The following is a 26,077-nucleotide window of genomic DNA, read 5'->3' as shown; positions in this document are numbered from 1 at the left end:
TAAGATACTAACAAATTTGAAATGACACTAAAATTATATTGGCTATTTAAAAAATTAATTCAAAAGAAGACACAATAAGTTAATTTTTAAGAATCTATGTTCTGGTGGGAGAGAGAATTGGGCCAGTTGGAAGTTGAAGTGCAGGCTGTATAGATTGGAGAGTTGAGGAAGACAGCTTTCAATAAAACTGGCTATTCAAAGACAGGGACGGGGAAATGATCGCTAGATGGTGAACACAGTGGGTTAAAAAGACATGCTGTTAGGTACAAAGTGTGTTTAGTAACCATCCCACCTGCCACAAAATGAGGATGGAAAATTGCATTGTCTGTTACCCTGAGCCCAACACAAAATAGCACATCAAATATTTATTGATAGAACGAATTCATCTCTTTTATTAATGCTTTGAAATAGATATCATGGGTTAAGGACATTTAAAAATCCAGAGAGTAATAAGCTGAGCCCCAAAAAGTTAAGGGTTCTGTACTGTTTTATTCTGTTTACTGTTAGATAAAGGCCTGATGCAAGAAAAAAACTGAACATTCGTCAAGTGAATAAATGCCTACTTATAAATATGGTCAGGGAAAAAAGTTATATAGCTTTGCCAACTGGTCTCATTTTAAATTCAGTAAAACCTCAAAACCAAACTCCTATCCTTGATATAAGCAATCTAAGTTCTTTCCGTTCATTTTTCACACGTAGGACTTCAAATTATGGGTTAGGATAACTCAAAATGTATGTAAAGGAAAGAAAAAGTCCAGTGTTTACAAGCCTAGACGAAAATGAAAATCTACAAAATGACTTTGATAAAGAGGAGTGAGGTAGGACAAGACATATGAATATTATCGACAGAAGCAAAGAGATATGAGTATTGCAAAAAGGACAGAAGTTTTTGCCAGATTCTCTAGGAAACAGAGTTTAAAACAGGTTTATTGAAGCATACAGTGTGGATTAATACCTGTAATGAACCGGGAAAAGCAGGACAGTGCAGAGGAACTGAGAGGGGGCTGCAAGTGCATCCTCGACCAGCCTTCCAGGAGCTCAGGGCCTGAGACAGCTCAGCAGAGCTCGCCCCCAATTTGCCCTAGGAAGCTTGAGGCCTCCTAGGCCAGGCATTGGGTGCAGCTGGTCTTGAGTCTGCACCTTATATTCATCATCACACCTCCCACTAATTAAACAGATTCTCTTCCCCATCAGAATTGACCCCAAATTTCCCTCCTGGTAACCAGAACAATAATTAAGGTCACATAACAGCAATAACCTGGTCAGAACAGTACTATCTTTGCTGAGGAGAGAGAGATTTTATATAGAAGAAGCTGCAGGACTTCACAACATGTTTACTCTTCCATACACAGTGTCCCTAGGCCTAGAAAATTTCCTCCTTATTACTTAAATCTAGTGTAGACCTTTGCATACTGCACCCCTCTATGCCACTTCCATATCCCTCCTCTTGATATCTTATGCTATTCAGGCAACACTACTCCCTGCACCTCCTTTTAGCCATTATCTACAGGGAAGCTCCTTCAGTCATTCAGTATTTTAGTTTCCGGGCTCATTATATTCTCTCCAATGCTATTTTGGTCATAATGCCTGGTGAGTTCAATATCCAGTAAAGCAACCCTGGCAATACCTTGTCATTTCAGTTCCTAGACCTTCTCTCTTCCCAATAACTTGTTAACTCTTCCCTACATACTCACTCACATCTTCATATTCTTTTTAAATATCACTTGCTGAAATTTTTCTTAAGCAAATGGTAAGCACCCCAATATGATCATTGCACACCATATACCTAAATCAAACTATCTACATGTATTCTACCAATGTATATGAATATTGTGTTTAATATAAAAATTAAAAGAAAAAAGAGTGTAATGTAACAGAACAATAATTGAAATTAAAAGCCATAGACGTGGCTCATCCAATATATGCATGCAAACTCAAAGCAAAATCATTACCTGTAACATGAGTGGACTGTATTAACTACTTGCTCCTGTAACACAAATTTGACAATCTGTGAGTTTTTGCTCTTTACATTTATATCGAGGCTTTAATGATTAGTTTCAAGTGTTTAAACATAAAACTTATTTGGGGAATAAAACTGGATAAAAATTTCTCGTTACTACAAATATTGTGCCTATCTTTGGTAGGCTCATATAGAAAAATATGCTTTAAGTTGATACCAGTAGCGAGAAACAATATGCTTTTTTTCATTTCAAATTCAAAAATACATGTAAAGTAACATTTCATTGCAGTCCCATTTTTACATGACTATATCACTGGAATGTTGCTAGTCAGATGTGGTGGTAGCTTAGGCCACTAGTTCACCAATGAATAACAGAAGCCTTAGCTGAATGAATTTCCATTCTGTCTTCTATTCGGCTACTACCATAAATAATAGGCAGGGAAATGAAGAAAATGAAGAATTTCCTTTAGATAACATAGATCTTGAAGTTCCAAAAATTGTTCTATATTTTTATTTTTGCATTTATATAGGCTCTTAAGTAAACTTAAATCTCATAAAAATTGGAAGCATTGAATCGATAGCTGGAAAAACCATAATAAAGCTGAACTCATAATAAGGCACAGGAGAAAAACAATGGTTTTGTGAGTATGATTGTTTAAGTCCAGACCATCTTTTGCTTTTTGGTGTTGTTGTTGTTTTCTATTTGTGCACCCACAGGCACAGCTGCAACAAGAAACCCAGTGACTTCAGTAAGGGCATCAGATACCCTACATGCATGGCAGAGAAATCAATTACAGGTCCTTCAAAGTAGTGATGAATAAGAGGACACAGCTTTCTGAGCAGGGTGTTCTTGAATAAATATCACCATAATCATATGAGAAGCAGCTTCAAATTTACGTAGTGCTCCTAAATAGTAGGCACAACCCTAAGTATTTCATGTGATTTCCACAAACCACAAAACTCCGGTGAGGAAATGAAGAATCAGAAATCAAGAACAAATCTAAGATTTGCACTTAAGTCTATTGTCCCCCCTCAGATAAGTACAGGTTGAGCATCCATAAAGTAAAATTCTGAAATCCAAAATGCCCCAAAATCTGAAACTTCTGCAGCATTTCCCTGATGCCATAAGTGGAAAACTCCATACTATGAAACTTTGTTTTATGTTCCAAATTATTAAAATATTATATAAAATTACCTTCAGGCATATGTATAAGGTGTATAGAGAACAATAAGGAGTTTCATGTTTAGACTTGGATTCCATTCCCAAGACATCTCATTATGCATATGCAAGTATCCTTCCTCCAGAAACCGGAAACCTTTCTGGTGTCCAGCATTTCAGCTAAGAGATATTCAATACATAATGATTTTCTTCTGCTTTTTGAAAACTGCTCACTCTCTAACTTAAGCTCACACCTTCTCCAGAGGCTCAGTGCTTTCTTTCTGAACAGTTTTTATTAAAAGCCCCACAGGTTTCTAAGACGTATTAGGCATGTAACAAATGGTTGTTTTCCTTTCCTCCCTCGTATTAATTATTACTCTTTATTCATGGTTTAACTCTGCCATGTAAAGTAGAAGCTACATAGCCAATAAACATGTTCCCACTAAAAAAAAATATGGATGATGAAAACTGATAATTTGTTTGCTATCTTGGCCCAGAAAACAATCTAACGGGTTAATTTAAGATTCTGTGAGAGGCTCGTGGTAGAGAAGTCTGGGATTAAGCCTGGGGTTTGTAGGGTGACCAATCCTCCCAACTTGCCTGAGGGTTTGCTAGGATATGAGACTTTCAATGCAAAAACCATGCTGTTCCAGGCAAAACAAGATTACTGCTATGGCTTGAACGTTTGTCTTCTCCAAAACTCACATTGAAATTTACCTGCAAATGGAATAGTACAAGAAGGTGAGGCCTTTCAGAGGTTATTAGACCCTAAGGGGTCCACCCTCTTGGGTGGGCTTAATGCCTTTCAAAAAGGGCTTTTGGAAATAGATCTGTCTCTTTGCTCTTCCCCTCTTCTTCATGTGAACAACTGTGTTCCTTTCCTCTGAGGTAGCAGCATTCAAGATGCCATTTTTGAAGCACACACCAGGCCCCTTACCAGGCAGCAAGTCTATCTGTGCACTCATCTTGGTCTTCTAACCTCCAAAACCCTAAGAAATAATTTCTGTTATTTATAAATTACCCCATCTCAAGTGGTCTATTAGAGCAGCACAAAATGGACAGAGTTACCCTGTACAAACTCCTCTGAAATAACCCCAGTGATATTCCTTCAGAGTTGATCTACAGTGCAGAGCAGCCATACATTGTTTTTGCCATCCTGATGCTCATACAAAAATATTAGGTGGTGGAAAACTTAGAGAAGAATGGATGATAATAAAGTGTGCAAAGACAAAAGTATACAGCCCCAAAACATGTTTAAGAAGTACATGTTTGCAGTATATAATGTTACATTCCTTGTGTGTGGAGTTGGTATATGTGCATAACACATCTTAATTCCTTTTTGACATCCTCCCCCTCCATGATCTCCTGATCCCCTTCCCATTTGAGAAAGTTCTATCTCCCTACTTCCTCTTATCTATCTTTTCTATTACTCTTTATTTATATTTTGGGTTTCTTACATAAAAGAAACTACACAATATTTAAGTTTGTATGTCTAATTCATTTCACTTAACATTATGCTTTCACAGTGAACACCCATTTTCTTACAAATGACTCAAGTTTATATTTCTCTGTGGCAAAGTAGTACTCCATTGTGTGTAAATACATTTTCTTTATCCATCCATCCGTTAATGAACATATAGACCATTTCCAGGATTACCTATTGTGAGTTGTGCTGCTACAAAAAGGTTAGTATGCATCACTGTAATATGATGTCTTTAACTCTTCTGAGAAGTTACCTAGGAGGGGAAAACCTGGGTCAAATGAAATTTCTACTTTTAGTGTTGTGAGGAAACTCCATACTGATTTCCATAGTGGTTGTACTAGTTTACATTCCCACCAACAATGAAAAGGATTCCTTTTTTCCTACAGCACTGCTAGAATTTGTTATTTTTTTATTTCTTAATGATAACAATTTTGTCTGGAGTGCGATGGAGTTTCAGCGTTGTTTTACTTTGCATTTCTCTAATGGCTGGTGATGTTGAGCATTTCTTCATGTACTTATTGGCCACTTGTACTTCTTATGTGAAGTGTTTATTCACTTCATTTGCCTAGCTCTGATTCAGTCTTTTATTTGGAAGGTCAAAAAATTTGAGTTCTTTATATATTCTAGATATTAGTCCTCTATCTGAGGAACAGCTGGCGATGATTTTTTCCATTCTGTAGTTTTCTCTTTACTCTTTTGGTTGTTTCTTTTGCTGTGCAGAAGCTTTTTAATTTGATACAATCCTGTGCACTGATTCTCTATTTCCTTTACAACTAGAGTTCTGGTCAGAAAGTCCTTGCCTACACCTGTGGCATCAAGAATTTTACCCATTTTATCTTAGAGCAGATGTGTCTCTTGTAGGCAATATATGATTGCATTTTATTTTTTGATCCAATCTGCCAGTTTGTGTTTTTCAATTGGGAAGTTAAGACTATTAGCGTTGAATTATTATTAAGTATTTTACTGAATCCTGCCTTAGATTATTTTTCCATTGCTGATTCCTTTGGGGTTCTTTTCCTTTTGTTTACTTTCCCAGTTTGATGTATACTTACCTTGGGTTCTTTGATGCCTCCCTGTTTATCTAGGACTCCTTTGAGTATTTCTTCAATGCTGGTTTGGCAGTCAGACATTTCTTTAGGATTACTTTGTCATGGAAGGTTTTTAGTTCTCCATCAATTTTGAAAGCTAATTTTGCAGGATATAGAAGTTTGTTTCTTTCAGGGCTTAAAAAACTTCACTCTGAGCTGGCCTGCCCTTTAAGTTCTGTGCTAAGAAATCCACTGTGAAAGAAGTAAAATTTGAAAATGAAAGAAGAGAACAAAGTGAGATAAAGAATCCCATTTAAGAATAAAAAAAGTCAATAGAATTAGGTAAAAGTAACAGAAAAAAATAGGAAAAGGAATAAAACAAAGAAGAAAATAAATAAAAAAGAAAAGAAAAATCAAAGAAAAAGATAAATGAGTTTAAAATTTTTCCCCATGTGCTTGGGTGAATGGTTTCTTTCCAGGCCCATAATATTGGAATCCACAAGGTATGGGGAGGGATAGTAAGTCACAACTGGGGACTTTTGTGCCCATTCCTCTGTGTGTGTGTGTGTGTGTGTGTGTGTGTGTGTGTGTGTGTGTGTGACACATGCATACTGAGTCTTGCCCTGCCTTTCCTGCTGGGCAGGGCCATTCAGTGGCATGGTGTCTGCCTTAGACTCTATTCACTCCAGTAGCTTGTGTGTTTATGTCCCAAGTCACTGCTGTATCCAACTAGCTTTGCTGCCTGCTGGCTTGAGATGTGCCTCCTCTGTGCATACACCCCAGGGCACCAAAGCATATCTGTGATCATGCTGGCAGACGGGAAGGTAAACAGACCACCTAGCTCTGTGCTAGATATAAGCAGTGGTGGAGGGTGTGGTACTCCACAGGACTTAATGCTAGCACTTCCAGACTCGACCTGCTTAGAAAGCCACTCTCAGTTGACCTGTCTTCCCACCTTACAGCAGGTCCACCATGTCCTTCCCACCCTGAGGTTTCCACTGCTTAATGCCGTATACCTAGCCACTCCTCCACAACTGTCCCTTGCGGCCATCTCCCACCTAGTCACTGTCGTAGGCTGACCCTAGAAACCCTGAAGTGCAGCTGTGCTGTGAGTTCTGATTCCCAGAGGACCTGGGTCTTAGACAATTAACCCCATCCCCAAATGGCAGCTGATTAACCACTTCTAATTATGGTGGCTCCTACAATAGATTTCTTCTATGATTCTAGCTGCCATGCAGAAGGAGTAATTTTTAGACACAACTGTATTTACAGTTTACAAAACCTATGAGCTTTTCCTGTGGCTAGAGCTGCCAGTTCATTGTTTCTGCCTGGGGCTGCCAGTCCTCTCCAGGATTACCTTGTGTTTACAGAGACAGGCCTCCCTCCCAAAAAGCGAGGGTTTAGCCCTCCAGACTGCTTTGTTCTTAGCATTTTCTTCAGTTTCTCTAGTTTTTCCATGATTTCTAGTTTTCCTGTCAGCTCTTTCTTAATTATCAGAGCTCTTCTTCCTTTTCTCTGCATTAAGTTTTTGATTTACAGTTGTCTAGATTTCAGGTTCTGGAGAGGTTGCGATATGCTGCCAACCTTCATACCACCACATTCTCTTCCTCTTAAAATCTACAATGAATGTTAAATGTGTAAAAATTTACTATAATAAAAGACATATTGATATTAATTTCCCTCAGAATACTCCCCCTTGCTTTGAATATACTTATCCCATTATTCTTGCCACTTTTTGAAGTAGTTCTGCAGATCCTCTTTCATGAAGGTCTTTATGAGTTATGATCAAAACTTCAGTGAATGCCTCTGCTAAAGCATCATCCAACTGAAAGGCAGACTTACAAAATCACTATAGAGCATCTTCATCCACCTTAACGACCAGATCTGAGACCATGTGACTTTTAGCTCTTCCCCAAAGCCAAAATGATCATGAAAATAAGTCTTTAGAATTTATTCAAGACATAGAGGCAGGTATAACAGGAAAACCAAAGACACTTGTGAAAAAAGACTTCCAAAACTACTTCAAAAAGTGGCAAGAATGATGACATAAGTGTGTTTTGAAGCAGTGGAGAATATTTGGGGGGGGGGTTAATGACAATGTGTCTTTTACTGTAATAATTTTTTAAAAATTTAAGCATTCACCATATTTATATTTTACTTCATATTTTAATAAAAGGTTTTAATAGGGTAGGAAAAATAGGAGATTTTAGGTCTCCTCAAATACAGCAAGGAATCACCCCCTCCTAAATCTTTCATACTGTTCTATCCCCAGGCAAGATGTCTTGAAATGTCACATCCCCTATAATAACTTTTCCTACCTTTGTTTCTTCTTCTTTTTTTTTTCTCCTATCTAAAACAAACCAACAACAAAAATCAGGGGAAAATATTTTTAATTTCCTACATTAAATAATGATTTAAATATTTAGCCTCACTTTTATTTGGGAAAAAGAGTTACAAACGAAACTAGAATGATAGAGAATTTCTGAGCCTTCAATAAAGTAGTCAGTGACTATATGGCATTTTCCCAAACACCAAGACTGGTTTATAAATCTACCTCAGTCTCCCTTCAAGACTTTCCCTGCTGGTACCACTACATCTAGCACCAAAAGAAAGTGTGAAGAGAAGTGGTGATGAAGATCCAGCTCTTTTCAAAAGAATTTGAAAGAAAAAGAAAAATGCAGAACTCACAACTGAAAGCTTTTTTAAAAAATGTAAAAACCATGATACCTGATTTCATGGCTCCGAAATTCTTCTAACATTGGTTTTAAACAGGATATATCTTTCTCCAAACTGTCATATAGCCCCTTTGAGCCTAAGATATTTAATAATGAGAAAAAATGAGGAAAACACCACATTTTCAGAGATTGTTCCTAATGGAAACCCAGTTTTGACAATCCTACCACCTGCTTTATATCATTAAACTGAAGGAGACTATGAATAGGAAGGGGGTGGAGAAGAGACATTGCTAATAAAATATTTAAGAGCAGCAGGAAGAGCCATATCAGGCTTTTAGTTTACCCAGAAAAAGCATCTTCCTAAAGTATCACTCAACCAAGATTTACTATATCAATAAAATCACCTTCAGATTATAAAGGTAGAACAGATGCATAACATACACACAGATAACCTATTTTTAAAACCTTAAAGGACAAACTGTTTTAGAAGAAAAACAATGCCAAGCATTTTGATCTTTGTGGTCAGGGTATTTACTTTGACATCATTCACGGGTGATTGGTATTGAGAACCAATATCTGAATATCATCCTGGAGTCATATTCTAATGGGGCACGGATGTTCACAAACTCTTACAGTACCTTACAGATTTGGTATGCACTGACACAAACACACAAACAGGTATGATACATAGTTAGGGTATGCATAATACCTCCTCCACAATTATGCTGCTAAAGGAAATGAGTGATAGATTGCATGTGATGGAATTTACCATCTTTCAAATGTGCATTTTCCTCTCAAACACTGAAATAATGATGATCCCAGAGAGCCATGCAGATGGCCCAATCTATCAGCATTTTTCTCTGTGTTTGATTTTCAGTCCTCTGCATTTGATTGCTTCTGAAATAATGGCAGCAGAACTGAAAATGCTCTTTATATTCCCCAGGAGATTCTAATTTACAATAGATAAGCAAAGGCAATTTTCTACTATACTACCCAGAAAAAGACACCCCCATATGTTAGTAAGCTCAATAAATACCAGGGAGGGGATTCCACTGGATACATTAGCCCACTCAAAAAAGAAAAGGGAAAAAAACCCAGGAAAATAAAAGATTAAGCACAGCTAAGCAAACAAAGTCTGTTTTCATCCACACATGCCTATAAAGTGAGTGGACATCCTATCTAGGCACTGAAAGTATATTTCAATCTAATTCAGGGACCTATTTTCTACATAGAAAAAAAAATGGAGTTAAAACCAAATTCTGTGTGTGAGTTTGTACTAATTTAAAGTGATATGAATTATCTCTCTTTTCAGTACATTTGAGTTAGGTTGCCTGTGACATTAGTTTCTCTACAATAGTACTGTACTTCTCTGCCCTAGCCTTTGCTTCAGCCACATTCCCAAGCAGTCAGCACTGGAACAACAGGAAATTCTTGTGTTTTTGTTTTTTTTTTAATAGCGATTGCTATTTATCACTGACTACAGAGGGGTGCGTGGAGGAAAATTCCTAAGAGTTTTACAGGAAAATGTGAGCTGTCATCCTGACTGATCTGCATAAATTCCCTCCTCAATCTCATCTATTTTGCTTTTGTGTCAGGTTCTTTTAAGTGAGAAAATGACAGGAGCAGTAAATGTTTTAAAGGCCCAACCTCAGGGCTTCTCTCACTCCTTATTTTGTTACTTTCTTTTCCTGGCAAAAAAAACTTCATTATGTAAAGTAGCACAGCGACAGCTCACCCAGATTTTTCACTGATCCACAGCACAGATAAGCAATTTTGAGAAAGCTAAATATTCAGTGAAGATGCTGCTAATCACTACCCCAGGAACAGCCCCAAAGAAAGATTATTCTTTGCATTGTGGATGCGCCTGTCATTTGGAAAGCTTTGCAAATATTCAGTAATGCAGAGGCTTGGGAGAAAATAACTCTCAAAGGTGAAAATGTAAAATTTACACTTTCATAAACTGTACCATGATAATAAAGGTGTTGTGATGTTCTTGGAAATTAAGAGGCTAGCTCCTATAATTTCAGAGCATAATGCATAGAAAGCAGAATCTTACATGAGGTGAAAGCTCTACACATTAAACCATTTTGCTGAAAGGTAGCTGAGCATACATAATACAGCTTTCTTTAGAAATAATAATCAGTGTAGTCTAAGAGCATTTCTGACTAGAGCCAGAAATCATTTCTCCTATTTTTGATCCAACATTTGGCAAACAATCTCGGGCTGAAAAACCTATGTGAACATTATCTTACTTCATCACATTATATTTGGACCATAAATTTATTATTGGAAAAACTTCCTAACCTTGAAATTTAATCTGTTCTGTTTGGATAATTTTGTAGTTTTTAGGAAATGTGTCCACACCTAAATTTAAAAGAGTACAATTTAAAAGCCCAGTGAAGGTGTAACTAAGAGTATAATGATACGAATAATACATAAATGAATAAGATGAATTTTGTAATTTTAGATAGCCTTCAGTATACCTGGGAATAATTAACCATTTTTGCACCATTCACATCAGGCCCTTCCTACTCAATTTTTTGTTATTTTTGTGGTGTTGTGGATTAAGTCTAAGGTCTTGTGTACTAGGTAAGAGCTCTTGTTTGAGACTGAGAGGTTCATGAAGCTTGCTGGTTGAAATCTAACCACATCTTCGGGACTTGGGTTTCCCTGATAAACTTGGCACTGAGCTCCTGCTTCGCTGCCCGCTTCATTTTCACTCCTCGCTCTCCTTCCCTCAAGCATCCCCTTATCTCAGCTCTGAACTGCCCCAGATATAGTACGGTAGACCCCCGTGAAGTCACGGTTCACAGTTCGTGGCCTCAGTGGTTCACGGATTTTTCCGTAGAATCTAAGCAATGATTGTTTGCTGGAAACCCGCCCGCAGTTTCACAGAAACTGCAAATATCCTCCGCAATTGTTTTTTGGCGGGAAGTTTGCAAGTAGCCAGTCCGAGCGCTCAGTTCTCCTTGCTGCTGATCGGCTGCTGCCCTGTAATCCTGGCAAATGTACCAGCAATCCGGAATCATAACCTCCACTCTCCTGCATGTAGCTGTCTCCAGTGTTCTCCCTAAAGCCCTAAGATTTCTAAGATGCCTCCAAAACACCCTGAACTTTCTAAGGCTTTATTAATACAGTATTTTATTAAATTAAATTACATAACTGCAGGAGGTAGCATATTTAGGGTTTAAACTATAAAAATAGGGGTTTATAGGCATTTTTCTGACCATATCTGAAATACATGGTTTTTCATAATTCGCAGGTGCTCAAATTTCGGGCATCCACAGTACTCATTTTCTGATCACTGACTTCCATCAAAACTACTAATTTTACTAAAAGCATGAGGAAATAGAGAAGTTTTACATCTACAACTCAAAAGTGAACATTAGATATCCTTGTACAAAGTGTTTTGGCAAATAGTATCCCTTTCTCACTGTGTTTTCTCCCTTTTCTTGTGGTTGCTCCTTCCAAATTCTCAGTCATTTTTTCTACAGAGTAGTTTTACCTCCTTTTTCTCCTTTCAGACACCATTCCCACCCTCAAGTAAATTGTCAGGATATTTTTCTTACACAGCACAATTCTTGCCCCCAAAAGAATGCAGGTGTCTCTTTCCAAGGTCACTTTCTCACCCACTATGTATCTCATTTCATCTCAACAGTCCCTGTTCGAAGTGGAGTCATACTGTCAACATTCCCAACTCACAGACAGGAATACTAGATATCGATATCGACAGAGGAAATTACTTGAAAGGCTACAGCTTAGTGGAGTCAAGACCAGAACCCAAGTCACCTATGATCTGCCATCCTCCCCTCCTCCAAGACAAAACCCTTTCCTTCATTGACTGCTCTTCTCTCCCTCAAAGACTGGAGTTCCTCAGGGAATATACAACATGTGCTATTGGATTAATACGTGTAGTGAGGACTAATTAGCTCAGAGGTTTTCAAATTGTTGTTCCTGGGTCTGCAGCATCAGCATCTCTGAGGAACTAATTAGAAATGCAAACTCTTGGACCCTCTCCAGATCTACAGAATTACAAACTCTGGGACCAGGGCTCAGCAATTTGGATTTTAATCATCTTTCCCAGTGATTCTGATGCACTCTAGATTTTGAGAACCACAAGACTACAGAGCAAACACATTTCTTCTTCTTCCTAGGAGGGATTTAGACTATATCACCTCCCACCTCGAATGAGGCCAACGGAGTATGAACAAAGCCATAGCACACTATTTTCAGGTTTGGCTCATAAAAAGCTTCCACACATGACACTATGACACTCCCATTCCGTTTTCTTGCTACAGGCAAACATGGTGACCCTGGAGGTATACAAAGAAGAAAGTGGAACCTCAGAACACAAGCAGGCTGGGTTGCTGAAGCGCTGCTTGAAGGAAAACCACAAGTTGATTGAGAATACCCACTTTGTGTAAGTCACTTCAAGCTTGACATTTACCCATGGTTGCTGATAGCATTGGCCTAACTCATGTAAACTGTTACTTTGCCTGAACACAAATTCTGGGATTCTAAGAAAGAAATTAAGATATGTAGGCCATGAAACTGCCCATTCTAGCCCAATTTGCCTCTTTCCTAAGAAAAAGATCAGAGAAAAAATTCCTAAATTCTAGAATAAGACCAAAGATGACCCATGGTTTCTGACTTGCTACTGAACAGGGAGAGGAAGACAAGAGAGGCATGTGACAGGAGTTGCTTAGGTACTAAAACAGGAAGGACAGGGGAGGCCTGTGCCACTGCTCTTCGCACCTTGAACTGTGAGAATTCTGTGTTGATCCATCATGGATAGATAGGGACTTGGGGAATAAAATTCTTTCAAAGTTGAAATATTGATCATTCAGGGCTATCACTAATCCTATTTGGTTAAATGTACTCATCTTGCAGTGCCCAGGATTCTTTTTTTTTTTCCGAACAGGATTCGTGACAGCAGAATCAAATAAGAATTCAGTTCTTCCAACCTCAAGTTTAAGATTTTCTATCATCTAATATTTTTAACATTTTTTTCCTTTCAAGCATTTTCTTATGAATATTATTTCCTTCTCTTATATTTCACATTCGGAACTCACTACAGAGGTTAAGGACACTGAACTTGGCTCTACTGTCAATGTTTTAAGAATTCTGACAGCTTTATTGACCAGATTTCTACAATAATAGGGGATTCATTTGTCCAAAAGAAACTGCAGGTACAAAAAAGAATCCCTCAACTGTCTTTTTTCATGAAAGAGTGTGCAGGGCCCAGACAGAACTGAGAAATGGAAAGGCTCCTGGGCCTAATGGAATGCTTACTGAGAGCTATCGATTCTGGTGCAGCACATTGATTGGCCATCTAGCTCTGCTACCTATAATGTCTAGCTGAAAGAAGTATGGCAGCAGATGAAAGATGTCGGCAATGTCACCGGCTGTGATCACAAGTTTCCAAAAGGGACTGTGCAAGTTAGTGAAGCAGCTTTTTAACGTTAGTTTCCAGAAAGATACTGTCAAGTATTTGTCTCAGTAAGATTCTGAATAGCACCTTAGATATTTCTGCATCCAAATCACATGCAGTTCTAGGTTTGTTTGATTGCTTCTATATTCACTTCTATTTTTATTATGTACTGCCAACTGAAGAAAAGTTAAAGAACACAGACTCCTTGAAAATCCTTTACTATGGTAAGCTTTATTCCGTCAGTCATTTAGGCTTCCAACTCTAGAAGGGGCTGAAAGAATAAAATAAATAGATGATATGTTAAAACAGTAGCATGTGTTAGAGAAAGTACGGCATCAGGTAAAAGGCTAGGCTGGGAGTTGGGTTAGACTGCCTGGGTTCGAATCTTCATCTTAGCACTTTATAGCAGTGTCTTTGGAAAAGTTATAGAACATGTGTCCCTCCATTTTTGCAGCTGTAAGGTGAGAATAATTAATTGTACATACTTCATAAAATGAATTAAGATTATATTTTTGATGTGCATAGAAAGTGCCTGGCATCTAATAAAGGGTATATAAAGATTCATTTTACTTGTTTAAAAAGATAGCTTGCACCTGAGCAACTGGGTTAACCTTGGGGCACATTAGACGGTTACTATTTAAATACTTCCTGGCAGGCAGTATCACAAGGTAAAGTGATGCAGACTGCTGCCAGGTAAATAGGCCATTTGGTTTGTGAAAACTGAAAAAGGTATCTGAATATTATTAGAAAAGTCTTCACATCCTATTAATCCCCTCAAGGAAAACTGTGAAAGTAAAAAATATTGATTTTTTATGTCTAGAACAAAAAAATACAAGCATAATCCACCCCCTTTATTAGCAGAGATATTTAACCTCAGTTAGCTAACCTCTGCCACTTGGCAGGCCCCCCAACCACCAATTATTGTGTATTCAGGGAGTGTGAACCAATTAACCAGGGCAAATAAGAATGAAAAGATAAACCTCAGGAATGTGAAAAACTATACAGTGCTCTCCAAAATGATTTTTTCCTATGTGAATTGTAATCTTCATTGATCCCACACTCCCTTTTTCCTTGATCAGGGTGGCAAATAAAAAGTTGAACATATACAGTACAATTTTTCTATAAAACTACATATTTCTGAATGACATGAGAAATAAAGCCAAATATGATTACACTAAAGTAACAATCAGAATGATGTAACTTAGGTAATATATGAGAAAAGGAGGATGAATAAAAAGAGTTTGAAATTAAAACAAAAACCACTTACTCAACTAAGAGAGAAAATACCAACAATGAGAAACAACCATGTAATTTGGGGAAGGGAACAGTAAAAAATGAAAAGGCAGATGTTCTTGTTCATAATTTATTAGAAATTTCAAGGTGACAATAACAGACAATTAAAACAAGCCAGGTTCTTCATAAATGCCAGGTATTTATCCTGTGGCCAAGGTATAGCTGGAAAAAAATTTCCTCATCTGTAGATAGCATCTTTATCCTTTTGATTGTTTCCTTTGCTGTGCAGAAGCTTCTTAATTAGATGTAATCCAATTTGTTAGTTATTGGTGTTATTTCTTGTGCACTTGGGATTCTGTTCAGAAAATCCTTGCTTATACCTGCTACTTCAAGAATTTTATCTACTTTATCTGTTGGCAGATTAAAGTGTTTCTGTTTTAATATTTAAATCTTTGAACCATTTTGATTTTACTTTAGTACATAGTGAGAGATAGGAGCCTAGCTTCAATCTTCTGCATGTGTATGGCTAGTTTTCCCAGCACCATTTGCCTTTGTCAAAGATCAGATGGCTGAATGTGTCTGTGGTTGTTTCTGCATCCTCTATTCTGTTCCACTGATCCACTGTTTTTGCGCCAGTACCACACTGTTTTCATCCCTGTTGTTTTGTAATATAACGTGAAATCCAGGATTGTGATGGTTCTTGCTTTGCTCTTGTTACCCAGGATTCCTTTTGCTATTCTGGATCTTTTCTGGTTCCATACAAATTTTAGCATTGTTTTCCCTAGATCTGTGAAGAATGCTGCTGGTATTTTGATTAGGATTGCATTAAATGTATATGTCAGTTTGGGAAGTAAGATGATTTGGAAAATATTGACTCTGTCTATCCTGGAACAGGGGATGTCTTTCCATTTTCTGATATTCTCTTTGATCTCCTTTTTCAGAGTACCCTAGACCTAATCAAAACTTGCAACTAAAATGAACAGACTCTTCTCAGAAACGTACAAATGGCCAATAAATACATAAAAAATGTTCAACATCTCTCACCATTAGAGAAGTGCAAATTAAAATAATACTGAGATTCCATCTTACTTGAGAAAGAATGGCCATCATCAAGAAATCAAATAATAACAAATACTGGCAAGACTGTGGGAAAAAGGAACATTTTTAGATTGTTGGTGAGAGTGTAAATTAGTTCAACCACTATGAAAATCAGTATGGAGATTCCTCAAAAACACTAAAAATAGAAATTCCATTTCATCCAGCATTCGCCCACTAGGTATCTTTCCCCCAAAGAGTTAAAGACATCATATGACCGTGATACGAGCATACCATATTTGAAGCACACCTCATAACAGCTAAACCTTGAAAGTGGCCTATATGCCCATCAACAGATAAATAGATAAAGAAAATGCAGTATTTATACACAGTGGAGTAGCACTGTCCTATAAAGTATAAATTCAGTCATTTGTAGGAAAATGGATATACCTTGAAACCATAATGTTAAATGAAATCAGATACTCAAGCTTTAATACTGCCTGTTTTCTCTTATATGAAAAACCCAAAGTATAAAGACCCAAATCAAAGATATATAGTAGGAAATAGGGAGAGAGATCCTCTGCAAATGGGAAAGGGACCAACAGATGGAAAGAGGTGTAAGAGAAAGGGGATGTAAAAAGAAGATATGTCATGCTCATGTATCAACTATTCACAAAGAATATAACCATTACATACCACAAACGTGTATGAATAAAAATAAAACAAAAATAAACCAAGCTGGGATAGAGAGAGGGCTTCTAAATATAGGTTCCTGTGAAACTGCATAGACTGAATACCCATGAAGCCCTCCTGGCCATGAAGACAGGACCATTCAAGTAAAAAGAGAAAAGATAAAAAGAAGCACATAAATTCAGATGAAAGTCTAAAAACATTAAAAGGAAAGAACAGAACATATTGAAAGACCTGATAAAAGGAGTTAGATTGGGAGCATGGCAGAAATAGAAGAACAAAAACAAAGATAAAAAGTGAACAGACAAGAATGAACAAAGTAAAAAACAAGCCCAAGTCAACTCCACCTACCAAAGACATCTCCAAATAGAGCAACCAACAGTTTGGTACTCTGTGCCTTCACATCAAGGAAGTGATGATTCCTGTTACCCAGGAGCCTAATTAGAAGAGGGGGAGGAAAGACTGTGAAAAGAACAATGGCTGTGTATTATATAAAGTTCTTTCAAAGTCCTTTTGAGTGAGAAACATCTAAATGTGGGTCAATCTTTTTTTTTTAAGAATAAAGAGAACACCTGACAATTGAAACCACACTATCATAACTAGATTTTCAAATGATAGGAGAGATAGGGCACTTTAACACGAGCAGAAAAATGATTCATTATGAAACACTGCTGCATGTTACACCAAAATCAGGTGTTAGGTAGCTATTATATAAATGATAGACAAAATGGATAGCCAGCCACTACCCACAGCCAGGAAGAATAAAGAGCAAATTTATTATGCAGACTTAGTTCATATCTCTATTGTACACAGTAATCAAAATAATCAACTGCTGGTTAGAGTGTATGTTTTGATGTTATAGAAAAAGTGTGGTGTATATGATGTTTTAGAAAAATTCCAGTGTACAAGTTTCAAATGAATTGAGTCTTTCAAATCCATTACCTTGAAAAATTATACTTGCAGACCAATGAAGTTGCAATTGTTCAAAACATGTTCAGAGTCATCTTTCTTTCTGTTTTTTTGCTTGTTTTATTTGAGACAGAGTCTCACTATATTGCCTAGACTGGCCTGAAACTTAAGATTTTCCTGCCTCATCCTGCAAAATCATAATTGATTGTAGGCATGCTCCACCCAGCCTGGCTAGAGTCATTTTTCTTTATAATTACTTTTAACTTGAAAAATATTTCCAGTTTATTTTTTTATTTTTATTATTTTTCATGGGCAGCCAGAGGGGATTTTATTTAACAGTTAGAGATAATTTATACATGTCAGGCACTGTTGTAAGCATGTAACTAGTATTGCCTCATTTAATCTTGTGAAAAATCCCTTGAGGTAGACCATCATCTGTGCTTTTATTTTTTTAAATTCTTTTATTAGTACATTTTAGGTATGCAATACATTTACATTTGTCATTGGGTGTTTGTACATGATGTATCTTGGTTCTATTTTTCTTCTGCATTACCTGTGCACCCTTCACCCCCTCCACCCTTCCCTATCTACATAGATTTCGTTTCCATTTTTTTTTCTTTTCTCATGTTTTTTCCCTTCCTTTCTTTCCTTTCCCCTTCCCCTCCCAACACCCCTACACCTTTGGACCTTTTAATATTTCAAATTATCAATTATTTGTTTTAATAATTTTAATCCTTATTTACACTTTCAGTTACTCACACTAGAGAAACTATTCAGTATTTGCACATGTCCGTCTTATTTATTTCACTTAAGAGTATGGCTTCAATATGCATCCATTTAGCTATAAATGAATCTAGTTTCTCATTCTTTATGGCTGACTAGTACTCCATTTTATAAAAAAAAAAAAAAACGCATCTTCTTTATCCAGTTTCCAGTTGATGGGCACTTGGGCTATTTCCAAGATTTCGCTGTTACAAACTGTTCTGCTATAAACATGCGTGCATATATATTGCTGTGGTATGATTCTTTTAATTCTTTGGGAAGACACCCAGCAGGGGAATAGCTGACTGAAATGGGACCTCTAGCCCTAGTTCTTTGAGGTATCTCCATACTGATTTCCATAGTGATTGCACCAGTCTGCACTCCCACCAAAAGCGAAAAGGGTTCCATTCTCCCCACACCCCCGCCAGCATTTGTTATTGGTTGATTTCTTGATAGCAGCCATTCTTTGTGGGGTGAGGTGGATTCTCAGTATTATTTTCATCTCCATCTCTCGAATGACCAGGGATGTTGAACATTTTTTCATATATTGCTGCTTTGATTTCTTTGTCTGAAAAAATGTCTGTTAATTTCAGATGCCCATTTTTGAATTGGGTCTTTGAATTTCGGGGGTCTGATTTTTTTCAGTTCTTTATATAGTCTAGATAGTAGACCTTTGTCTGAGGTACAGCTGCTAAAAATGTTTTCCCACATTGTACATTGTCTCTTAGATCTGTTGGTGGTTTTCCTTGCTGTGCAGAAGCTTTTTAATAAGAGGAGATCCCAGCTGTTGATTCTTTCTGCTAGTTCCCATGCTACTGAGATTTTGTTCATAAAGTCTTTTCCTATGCCAATGTCTTCAAGAGTTCAACCTAACTTATCTTCCAGCAAATTTAGTGTTTCTGTCTTAATATTTAGATCTGTAATCCACTTTGATCTTAGTTTAGTACATGGTGATAGGTATGGGTCTAGTTTTAATTTATAGCAGGTAGAAATCCAGTTTTTCCAACACCATTTATTAAATAGGCTATCTTTCCTCCAATGAGGGTGATTGGCTCCTTTGTCAAACATGAGGTGGCTGAGTATGTCTGTTGTTTCTGCATCTTCTAATCTATTCCACTGATCTTCAGGTCTGTTTCTTTGCCAGTACCATGCTGTTTTTGTCACAGTAGCTTTGTAGTATAGTTTCAAGTTGGGGATTGTGATACCCTCAGTCATGTCTCTGTTGCCTAGAATTGCTTTTGCTATTCTAGGTCTCCTCTGGTTCCAAATGAATTTTTGGACTGTTTTCTCTAGTTCTGTGAAGTATATTGTTGGAATTTCAAGTGACATTGCATTAAATCTATATAGTAGTTTTGGAAGTATGGTCATTTTTCACTATATTGGTTCTTCCTACCCAGGGAAAAGGGATATCTTTCCATTGTCTTATATCCTCCTTAATCTCCTTTTTAAGAGTACTATAGATTTCAGCGTAGAAGTATTTTGCTTCCTTTGTGAGGTTGATTCCTAGATAATTCATTTTTTTGGATTCTATTGTAAAAGGAATAGTTTTCCGAATTTCTCTCTCAGTGAATCTATTTGTCTATAAGAAGGCTATTGTTTTTTGAGTGTTGACCTTATATCCAGCTACTCTACTGAATCTGTCAATTAAGTCTAGAAGTCTTTTGGCCAAGTTTTTGGTGTCTTCTATGTAAAGTATCATATCACCAGCAAATAATGACAGTTTAACTTCTTCCTTTACTATCTTTATTCCTTTTATTTCTTTCTCTTGTCTAATTGCTGTGGCAAATGTTTCCAGAACTATATTGAACAGGAGTGGTGATAGTGAGCATCCTTGTCTTATTCCTGATTTTAGCGTGAAAGTTTTCAGTTTTTGACCATTTAGTATGATGTTGGCTTTTGGTTTTTCATAGATAGCCTTAATCAGGTTGAGATAAAGACCTTCTATTCCAATTTTCTGTAGGGTTTTTATCATGAATGGGTGCTCAATTTTGTTGAATGCCTTTTCTGCATCTATTGAGATAATCATATGGTTTTTGTCCTTGACTGTTAATATATTATATTACATTTATTGATCTATGAATGTTGAACCATCCTTGCATCGCTAGGATAAATCCCACTTGGTCAGGGTGTATGATCTTCTTGATGACCCTCTGTATTCTGTTTGCCAGTGTCTTGTTGAGGATTTCTGCATCTATGTTTATGAGGGAGATTGGCGTGAAGTTCTCTTTTTGGGTTGGGTCTTTCCCCGGTTTTGGAATCAAAGTAACACTTGCTTCCAGGAATGAATTTGGTAGCCTTGCTTCCCTTTCAATTTCCTTGATGAGTTTAAAGAGTAATGGTGATAGTTCTTCTTTAAATGTCTTGCAGAATTCAGCAGTGAAGCAAGCCATCAGGACCTGGGCTTTTCCTTTTTGGTAAATTTTTTATTACATTTTCAATTTCATTCATTGTAATTGAGGTGTTTAGAATTTATGACTTAAAGAATATCTTCTTCATTTAACTTTGTCAATTCATATGTATCTAGGAATCTGTCCCTTTCTTCTGTGTTTTCCATTTTATTAGAGTACAGGTTCTCAAAGTAGGTATTGATGATCCTCTGGATTTCTGCTGGGTCTGTTGTGACTTTCCCTTTTTTGTTCTTAATTACATGGATTTCAGCCTTTTCTTTCCTTTTTTTGATAAGGTTGGTTAAAGGTTTATCAATTTTATTTATTCTATCCAAAAACCAACTCTTGGATTCATTAATTTTTTTGTATCATTCTCTTAGTCTCCATTGCATTGATTTCTGCTCTGATCTTTATAATTTCCTCTCTTGTATGAGCTTTGGGTTTATTATGCTCTTCTTTTTCTAGGAGCTTGAGGTTCTGCATTAGGTTATTTATCTGAGTTCTCTGTTGTCCTAATATGGGCATTCACTGCTATGAATTTCCCGTGTAGAACTGCTTTCATTGTGTCCCACAGATTCCTAAATGTTGTACTGGCATTGTCATTTACTTGTACAACTGTCTAATTTCTTCTTTAATTTCCTCTGTGACTCATTGGTTGTTCAGGAGGTGTTATTCAATTTCCAGGTGTTTGTGGGAGTTATGCAGTTTCTTATGTTATTGACCTCCCATTTTATTGCACTATGGTCTGATAATATACAGGGGGTAACTTCAATTCTTTTACCTTTACTTAGACATGTCCTGTGAGCTAGCATATGGTCTATTTTGAAGAATGACCCGTGTGCAGCTGAAAAGAATGTATATTCTGATTTTGTGGGGTGGAACACCCTGTAAACATCTATTAAGTCCATCTGTTCAATAGCTTGGTTCAGTTCTAGAATTTTGTAATTAATTTTGTGTCTAGATGATCTGTCTATTTGTGATAGTGGGGTACTGAAGTCCCCCACTACAATTGTATTAGTGTTTATTTGATTTTTCATGTCCATTAATATTTGTTTTGTATAGTTGGGGGCATTCATATTTGGTCCATATATATTTAGGATTGTCATCCCTTTTGCTTGGATTGTTCCATTCACAAGGATGTAGTGATCAACTTTGTCTCTCTTAATTAGTTTTGGTTTGAAATCTACTTTGTCTGCAAATAAGATTGCTAGCCCTGCTTTTTTCTGGGTTCCTGTCACCTGGAGAGCCATTTTCCATCCTTTTACTTTCAGTCTATAAATATCTTTTTGAGTTAGGTGTGTTTCTTGTATACAGCATATTGCTGGATTTTGCTTCTTCATCCATTCTGTCAGTCTATTTCTTTTGATTGGTGAATTGAGGCCATTAACATTGATAGTTATAATTGATAGATATTGACTCATCCTTGTCATGATGTTTTACTATTGTTGGCTCTTTTATTTCTATTTTTCCCCCTTTCCCTTTAGTTTCTTACCTTGCCTGGTGGCTTCCCTCTGTTGGGCCTCATGGAGTTGTGACCTTCACTGGTTTTTTGTAGGATATTGCTTAAAATTGTTTGGACTGCTGGTTTGGTGTTCATGAAATTTCTCAGGTGTTCTTTGCCATGGAAGTATCTAATTTCCCCATCAATTTGGAAAGATAATTTTGCAGGATACAACAGTCTAGGTTGGAAATTATTTTCTTTTAGGTCTTGAAATACTTCACTCCAGGCTCTCCTTGATTTGAGGGTTTGTGTTGAGGAGTCTGCCGTGATTCGGATGGGCTTTCCTTTTTAGGTGATTTGTTTCTTTTCTCTAACTCCCTGTAGGATTTTGTTCTTCTCTTGGGTTTCTGGGATCTTGACTACTATATGTCTATGTGTAGATATTTTTTGATCATGGCTAGTTGGAGTTCTATATGCCTCACTTATCTGTATGTCCAATTCTCCACCTCTGTCTGGGAAGTTTTCTACTATTACTTCTGTGAACAGTTTTTTATAATGTCAATTGTACTTTCTCCTATTTTTTCTTGGATTCCTATCAGTCTTATGTTATTCTTCTTTGCATCATCTAGCAGCTGCTGGATTGATTTCTGGTGTTCCCTTACTATTTTTAAGAAATCTCTGTTTTCATGGTTCTTAACCGCAATCCTGTCTTCTATATCTGATATTCTGTCTTCAGATTTCCTGAATCTTCTCTGCATGCTTTCAATGGAGTTTTTATCTCCTGAATATCTGTTTGAATCTGTTTCATAGATTCCATTTCTTTCTTATGTTGGGTGATCATGGTTTCCATTTCTTTCTTATGCTGGGCATTCCTGGCTTCCAGCATGATTCTGAGCGCACCTATTCTTTTTTTATCTGTTTCTGTTCTAGAGCCTCTAATCATGTCTTTCACTCTACTCACCATCTCTGTAGTTATCTGGGAGATTATTTCTGTTTTGAATTTTTCTAGAGCCTCATTCATCTGTTTTGTTACTTCCTGTGCTATCAGTTCAGGGTGTCCAGGTGGTTGATTATCAGACTTTTGCACCTCATTGCCCCCAGAATTTGCCTTTTGTGGGGTGTAAGTCTGAGTTTGTGCCTTACTGAAATGTCTTCTCATTTTTGTGTTTGGTACTGTCCTTGATTTGGTTCCTGGGTTGATACTTTGGAGTTGTTTATTGTAAGTATCTTTGTTGATGTATTTAGAACACTTATGGAATGGTTGCTTCTCAGAGGTGTCTTCCAGATATAGCAGGTCTTTAGGTTTTGAGTCTCTAATGACTCTGAGGCTATCTCATTTTCATTATACCAGGAAGGATGACTGATTAAATCAATCACAACACCTTAGCCCAAGTGACACAATCAGCAACACAATAGCATCAAGTACCTCTTAGAAAATGACAATTTGTGGTAGTCATTAATCTATCACCTTTAACTCTGTGAATTAAATCAAAATCAAGGACCAACATAACATATGTTTATAGTGAATAAACTCTTCAATATAGCAACTTTACACTTCAGGATGGGGAATTAGAAGGTGTTGGGGAGGGAGGAATAGGTAAGTAGAAAGATAGGGGAAGGTTATCAATGAGGCCAGATGGCACAGGCAAGAGAAGGAAAGAGAAGAAAAGAAAGATAAAGAAGAAATATGAATTAGGGGCAGAACAGGAACACAAAGGGAGATGAAGAACAATGTGGGACAGCAAGGGAGTGAGGCAGAGAGAGAGAAAAAGAAAAGAGAAAAGAAAGAAAAAAAGAGAAAAATAAAAATTTTAAAAGAGTAGCAAATAAAAAAATTTAAAATAAGAGCAAAAAAATAGTGGTAATTTTCAAAATCACAAATAAAAGATAAAAATGAAGGGTCTCCTTCAGGGTATGTCTCTGCTGTCACAATGTGAGCAGCAGTGTGCAGTTATAGGTCAATGAGTCTCAGCAAGCCAGTTGCAGACCCGTAAGATTCAGGCAGATTTCTTGCTGCAAGTCTCAAGTTGAGCTTCCTGTTTTCCTGCAGGGTTGATCTCTGCAAGGTTCTATTGCAGGTTCCAGCTGACTTTCCCCTGAAGATAGTCCAGGTTCAAGTGGGAGGTGATGATCCCTCCAACTTACCAAGTACAGTAGTCTGGTGTGCCTTTATTGCAGAGATTCTCTTCACTTTTCCAGTGGGCTTCAGTTTTCATCAGGGACCCTGAGAGAGGCCCTCTCTCTGTTGTTCACTTCTGCAGCTCAGGACAATGGCCTTTATGCCCCACTGTGCCTCTGTAGTGTGGATCCAAGTAGCAGTTTGGTTTCCTGGTTGCAAATGGGCAGAGTGAGCCGGACTGAGCAGGGCACACTCAGCCCCCACCTGCCCTGCCTGTGCCCAAGGCTAAGTTGGAGGCTGGTGGGCATGCCCGGCGGGTCCTCACCATCATGCAGTTTATTTTTAATAAAAATTTGCAGAATAAGATGGATCAAGAATTATAAAATCAAGGAACTGGTTTTCTTTATGATTCAAAGAAGTTCTAAAGATAAAGTGAAAATTCACAAAATGTTTAAAAGTGATTGCTGGATTAGAGTGAGTAGACTACTATGGAACCAGAGAAATACAGAACTGTAAACAACTTTTAAGAGTATATAATCTAGTAACAGCTTCCTATTAAATGTATGAAGGAATAGGCCCCAATAAGTTCATTCTTGCCTGAAGATACACATCGGACTCAGTCAGAGGCCTGACTGGAATGTAGCTTATATTTTCCTTCATCCCTCTTTCTACACCTAGGAGCCACTTGCCAAGACCATATGGCACTGTAGAAAGCCATCGAGAACCACAGGTATCATCTACACACATGCTGTATCTTTACCATTCCTGAAAGGCAAGTCACTCAGTCCTGGTTGTCATGGCAATAACTTCCTACTCCCAGACTGATGATTGCATATGTAAAATGCAGCCGACCCAGACAGGAATAAACCTTATTAAAACAGCATTCTAAAAATGGCATAGCTTACCTGGTTTGTCTATTCTAAGTTCAAGAATCTTGACTGTAATTGTCATCTAAGTTAAATTTAATCCATATATCTATATTTAATAGTATCAGATGATATTCTTTGTCTTGGGATTTTAGAGAAAAAAGTGGTTGAAAATAACTGACCAACATTATAACATTGAGATTTCAAAGGTTACTCTGTGTGCATTAACATGTACACACACAGAAACTAAACAGCAATGTTCTAATAGTAAATTTCCTCACTAAGAAGAAATGAAGCCCTGGCCTTTCGCCTGTTTTCTCCTGTCCTTCAGTGTTAATTTTTTTTCTTGCCCCCTGCTGTTCTTTTCCCATGCTATTGTGTGTTTCCATGGTCAATTTTTGCTATGAAAATACTAATAGAGGCTTTATGTCTACAAGCACTCAGAATTCAAATTTAAAATGACAAAATCCTCTTCCACTATTTCATTTTAAAATGCTTTGCCCTCTATACTGCAAGTTAGAGATGGGGGGGGGTCCTACCACCAGCTACCAAAAACGTGTTTTCTATTCTAATCTGAAAATTTTATTCTCCAAGCTTCTACTCAACTCATTTTAGTGAGAAGTTTTCAAGTCTAGGCCCACCTAAAAGTTGACCCTATTCACAGAGAAGAAACAGGAATCCTATGAGACCTCTGAAGTGTCACAATCTAAGAGTTAATCAATTTAAACATTCTATGGTACACCCAAGTGATAGTTCCATCAATTCAAGCATGGATGCAATCCTGTGTCATAGCACAGTTTTTACATACATTTTCCCACACATGTCAATATCTAGTAGCAGGGCATGCCACATTAGTGTTCTCTATCACCACATCGACTCTCCAAAAAGAACAGTCAATC

The 26,077-nt window shown here is 37.2% G+C and overlaps 1 long non-coding RNA gene across 1 annotated transcript in view; it reads right to left on the bottom strand.

The window, feature by feature from the left end:
- The window catches only part of LOC147823157 (uncharacterized), a 665,389-nt gene extending 640,272 nt beyond the window's left edge, over positions 1–25,117 (bottom strand). The window contains exon 1 of the long non-coding RNA XR_015444199.1: positions 956–25,117. This is a non-coding gene — a long non-coding RNA (uncharacterized LOC147823157). The remainder of the gene's footprint in view (positions 1–955) is intronic.
- Between the last annotated feature and the right edge of the window lie 960 nt (positions 25,118–26,077).

Source organism: Heterocephalus glaber, unplaced genomic scaffold (assembly GCF_053883595.1).
Source record: "Heterocephalus glaber isolate CG9 unplaced genomic scaffold, H.glaber_assembly_v1.0 deba00001600, whole genome shotgun sequence".
In the NCBI taxonomy this organism is placed as follows: domain Eukaryota; kingdom Metazoa; phylum Chordata; class Mammalia; order Rodentia; family Bathyergidae; genus Heterocephalus; species Heterocephalus glaber.
Note: the sequence above shows the minus strand (reverse complement) of the source record. Positions and strands in the feature narration are given on the sequence as shown.